We start from the raw sequence: 6010 nt of genomic DNA, 5'->3' as shown, positions 1-6010 counted from the left end.
AATCCGGAACCACGAGTATAGTTCTTACTCCTCTCCTTTTTATGATTCTCAGTACTTTTGGTATGAGAGGCAGAGGAGGGAACACATACACTGACTGGTACATCCATGGTGGTACCAGAGCGTCCACCGCTATTGCCTGAGGGTCCCTTGACCTGGCGCAATATCCGTCTAGTTTTTTGTTGAGACGGGACGCCATCATGTCCACCTTTGGTTTTTCCCAACGGTTTACCATCTCTTGGAAGACTTCTGGATGAAGTCCCCACTCCCCCGGGTGAAGGTCGTGTCTGCTGAGGAAGTCCGCTTCCCAGTTGTCCACTCCCGGAATGAACACTGCTGACAGTGCTATCACATGATTCTCCGCCCAGCGAAGAATCCTTGCAGCTTCTGCCATCGCCCTCCTGCTTCTCGTGCCGCCCTGTCTGTTTACGTGGGCGACTGACGTGATGTTGTCCGATTGGATCAATACCGCCTGACCCTGAAGCAGGGGTTTTGCTTGACTTAGGGCATTGTAAATGGCCCTTAGTTCCAGAATGTTTATATGAAGAGATGTTTCCATGCTTGACCACAAGCCCTGGAAATTTTGTCCCTGTGTGACTGCTCCCCAGCCTCTCAGGCTGGCATCTGTGGTCACCAGGATCCAATCCTGAATGCCGAATCTGCGGCCCTCTAGTAGATGAGCACTCTGCAGCCACCACAGAAGAGACACCCTTGTCCTTGGCGACAGGGTTATCCGCTGATGCATCTGAAGATGCGATCCAGACCATTCCGAATGGAATCGCTTCGTAAGAACCCACCATTTTTCCCAGGACCCTCGTGCACTAATGCACTGACACCTGGCCTGGTTTTAGGAGATTCCTGACTAGCTCAGATAACTCCCTGGCCTTCTCCTCTGGGAGAAACACCTTTTTCTGGACTGTGTCCAGAATCATTCCTAGGAACAGGAGACGTGTCGTTGGAATCAGCTGCGATTTTGGAATATTTAGAATCCACCCGTGCTGACGTAACACTAACTGAGATAGTGCTACTCCGACTTCTAACTGTTCCCTGGACCTTGCCCTTATCAGGAGATCGTCCAAGTAAGGGATAATTAACACGCCTTTTCTTCGAAGAAGAATCATCATTTCGGCCATTACCTTGGTAAAGACCCGAGGTGCCGTGGACAACCCAAACGGCAGCGTCTGAAACTGATAGACAGTTTTGTACTACAAACCTGAGGTACCCTTGGTGAGAAGGGTAGATTGGGACGTGGAGATAAGCATCTTTGATGTCCAGAGACACCATATAGTCCCCTTCTTCCAGGTTTGCTATCACTGCTCTGAGTGACTCCATCTTGAATTTGAACCTCTTTATGTAAGTGTTCAAGGATTTTAGATTTAAAATTGGTCTCACCGAGCCGTCCGGCTTCGGTACCACAAACAGCGTGGAATAATACCCCTTTTCCTGTTGTAGGAGAGGTACCTTGATTATTACCTGCTGGGAATACAGCTTGTGAATGGCTTCCAAAACTGCCTCCCTGTCGGAGGGAGACTTTGGTAGAGCAGACTTCAGGAACCGGCGAGGGGGAGACGTCTCGAATTCCAGTTTGTACCCCTGTGATACTACCTGCAGAATCCAGGGGTCCACTTGCGAGTGAGCCCACTGCGCGTTGAAATTTTTGAGACGGGTCCCCACCGTGTCCGAGTCCGCATGTAAAGCACCAGCGTCATGCTGAAGACTTGGCAGAAGCAGAGGAGGGCTTCTGCTCCTGGGAAGAGGCTGCCTGGTGCAGTCTTTTTCCTCTTCCTCTGCCCCGGGGCAGAAATGAGTGGCCTTTTGCCCGCTTGTACTTATGGGAACGAAAGGACTGAGTTTGAAAAGACGGTGTCTTTTTCTGCTGAGAGGTGACCTGGGGCTGTCGTTTGGAATCCGCATCCCCTGACCACTGTCGCGTCCATAACGCTCTTCTGGCGGAAATGGACATAGCACTCACTCTTGATGCCAGGGTGCAAATATCCCTCTGTGCATCACGCATATATAGTAATGCATCCTTCAAATGCTCTATAGTTAGTAATATACTGTCCCTATCCAGGGTCTCAATATTTTCAGTCAGGGAATCCGACCACGCCACTCCAGCACTGCACATCCAGGCTGAGGCGATTGCTGGTCGCAGTATAACACCAGTATGTGTGTATATACCCTTCAGGATATTTTCCAGCCTTCTATCCGCTGGTTCTTTGAGGGCGGCCGTATCAGGAGACGGTAACGCTACTTGTTTAGATAAACGTGTGAGCGCTTTATCTACTCTAGGGGGTGTTTCCCAACGTGCCCTAACCTCTGGCGGGAAAGGGTATAGTGCCAATAATTTATTAGAAATTAGCACTTTTTTATCGGGGGAAACCCACGCTTTATCACACACCTCGTTTAATTCATCTGACTCAGGAAAAGCTACTGGTAGTTTTTTCACTCCCCACATAATACCCTTCTTTGTGGTACTTGTAGTGTCAGAAATGTTCAATGCCTCCTTCATTGCCGTGATCATGTAACGTGTGGCCCTACTGGACATTACGTTTGTCTCCTCACCGTCGACACTGGACTCAGTATCCGTGTCTGGGTCTGTGTCGACCCACTGAGGTAACGGGCGTTTTATCGCCCCTGACGGTGTCTGAGACGCCTGGACAGGCACTAATTGATTTGTCGGCTGTCTCATGTCGTCAACAGTTTTTTTGTAAAGTGCTGACATTGTCACGTAGTTCTTTAAATACAACCATCCAGTCAGGTGTCGACTCCCTAGGGGGTGACCTCACTAACACAGGCAATTGCTCTGCTTCCACATCATTTTCCTCCTCATACATGTCGACACAATCGTACCGACACCCAGCACACACACAGGGAATGCTCTGATAGAGGACAGGACCCCACTAGCCCTTTGGGGAGACAGAGGGAGAGTTTGCCAGCACACACCAGAGCGCTATATATATATATATATATATATATATATATATATATAACATAGATGAAGTTTGGCACTCGTCAAACATGTACTTAGCTGCAGCCGGTGCCTTCATAAAGGGTAATCACAGGAGACAAAGATGCGGCACTCAGGGCTTTTGAAAAATACACAGCAACAACTTCTTGCTTTGCAACGTTTCAGTAGACCAACCTACTGTCGTCAGGCTTTAATATCAAATAAAAACATGTACATACCTTTATATCATCACCTCGTGCAATCCCGCCAGCTCGCCCCGGGACCACTCACCCGCCGAGCCGTGCAGGGAATGACGTCATCAACAAGCGACGACGCCGTGACGTACCCTTCACCATGGTAACAAATGTAAGCAATGCAGCGGAGAACTGTGTGTGCTGAAAGCATATGGAATGTAATAATCATTACAATTCAAACACAACTTTGTAATAGATTAATCATAATCAGTACACAAGCTGCAACAATATTATATATAGGATACTCATTGAGGACATCAATAGCTATATTATTTAAAAAAGCATGAATAAGAGATTGATTCATTAAGCCCCCGTGGGTGTATTACCCCAAGGCGCAGAATCCATTTAGATTCTAATTGTAATAGTTTGGCACCTCTATTTCCTCCTCTCATATCTGCTGGTATATGATCAATCATTCTGTACCTTATACTATGTATTGGGTGTTTAAAATGAGCGAAGTGCCTGGCAACCGGCTGTTCACTGGTGCCAGTATCTAAGGCATTTCGAATAGCTGAACGATGGGCAGACATCCTCTCTTTGAATTTACGTTCGGTCTTGCCGATATAGCTAAGACCACAGGGGCATATAATTTGATAAATAATAAAATTGGACTAAATCTGTTCTACCATGGGTAAACAAATTTCACACTAAATCTTCCCAGATTAATACGATAACCAAAAAACACTGGCCTATTATCACCTCAGATGATAACCTAAATTTGAAGGATACCAATTTAATGCCGTGTTATTCACGCGGCAGAAATCTGCGAGATTGGTTAGTCAAGACAGATGTAGCTAAATTAAAAAGAGAATCCTCAGCTAAGACCTTTTTAGGTAAGAATCCCAAGCTTGGAAATATTAAATGTGCATGTGTAACGTGTCAATACCTGCTCACGGGAGACAGTTTCAACCATCCCCAGACAGGGCAAAAAATCCCTATCCATTACCAACTGACTTGTAATTCCAATTTTATTATTTATCAAATTATATGCCCCTGTGGTCTTAGCTATATCGGCAAGACCGAACGTAAATTCAAAGAGAGGATGTCTGCCCATCGTTCAGCTATTCGAAATGCCTTAGATACTGGCACCAGTGAACAGCCGGTTGCCAGGCACTTCGCTCATTTTAAACACCCAATACATAGTATAAGGTACAGAATGATTGATCATATACCAGCAGATATGAGAGGAGGAAATAGAGGTGCCAAACTATTACAATTAGAATCTAAATGGATTCTGCGCCTTGGGGTAATACACCCACGGGGGCTTAATGAATCAATCTCTTATTCATGCTTTTTTAAATAATATAGCTATTGATGTCCTCAATGAGTATCCTATATATAATATTGTTGCAGCTTGTGTACTGATTATGATTAATCTATTACAAAGTTGTGTTTGAATTGTAATGATTATTACATTCCATATGCTTTCAGCACACACAGTTCTCCGCTGCATTGCTTACATTTGTTACCATGGTGAAGGGTACGTCACGGCGTCGTCGCTTGTTGATGACGTCATTCCCTGCACGGCTCGGCGGGTGAGTGGTCCCGGGGCGAGCTGGCGGGATTGCACGAGGTGATGATATAAAGGTATGTACATGTTTTTATTTGATATTAAAGCCTGACGACAGTAGGTTGGTCTACTGAAACGTTGCAAAGCAAGAAGTTGTTGCTGTGTATTTTTCAAAAGCCCTGAGTGCCGCATCTTTGTCTCCTATATATATATATATATATATATATATATATATATATATATATATATATATATATATATATATGGTGATAACCTTATATAAGTGTTACTCCCTTTTATGGCTGCTGTTATAATTTAGCTGCCAATAGTGCCCCCCCTCTCTCGTTTTTACCCTGATTCTGTAGGGACTGCAGGGGAGAGTCAGGGAGCCGTCCTTCCAGCGGAACTGAGAGGGAAAATGGCGCTTGTGTGCTGAGGAGATAGGCTCCGCCCCTTCACGACGGCCTTATCTCCCGCTTTTTTCTGGAAAACTGGCAGGGGTTAAATACATCCATATAGCCCAGGAGCTATATGTGATGTATTTCTTTTGCCATCCTAAGGTATTTCTTATTTTTATTGCGTCTCAGGGCGCTCCCCCCCAGCGCCCTGCACCCTCAGTGACCGGAGTGTGAAGTGTGCTGAGAGCAATGGCGCACAGCTGCAGTGCTGTGCGCTACCTTAGTTGAAGACAGGAACGTCTTCTGCCGCCGATCTCACCGGACCTCTTCGTTCTTCTGGCTCTGTAAGGGGGCCGGCGGCGCGGCTCCGGGACCCATCCAGGCTGAACCTGTGATCGTCCCTCTGGAGCTAATGTCCAGTAGCCTAAGAAACCCAATCCACTCTGCACGCAGGTGAGTTCGTTTCTTCTCCCCTTAGTCCCACGATGCAGTGAGCCTGTTGCCAGCAGGACTCACTGAAAATAAAAAACCTAAAATAAACTTTTACTCTAAGCAGCTCAGGAGAGCCACCTAGCATGCACCCTTCTCGTTCGGGCACAAAAATCTAACTGAGGCTTGGAGGAGGGTCATAGGGGGAGGAGCCAGTGCACACCAGCTAGTTCAAGCTTTTACTTTTGTGCCCAGTCTCCTGCGGAGCCGCTATTCCCCATGGTCCTTACGGAGTCCCAGCATCCACTTAGGACGTTAGAGAAATAAAATATATTCAGGGTTCTTCTATACAAGAAGAGCACACGGCAGTTTGATATACCAAAAAACTTTCACAGCAGAACATAGAAGAGGAGAAAATATTTTAATTCCAGGTCTTATGCACCGTAACCTGGGTACAAAATGATAAACTCTGCCG

The sequence above is a fragment of the Pseudophryne corroboree genome, chromosome 11, assembly GCF_028390025.1.
Source record: "Pseudophryne corroboree isolate aPseCor3 chromosome 11, aPseCor3.hap2, whole genome shotgun sequence".
NCBI classification, from domain to species: domain Eukaryota; kingdom Metazoa; phylum Chordata; class Amphibia; order Anura; family Myobatrachidae; genus Pseudophryne; species Pseudophryne corroboree.
This window is presented reverse-complemented; position numbering follows the sequence as displayed.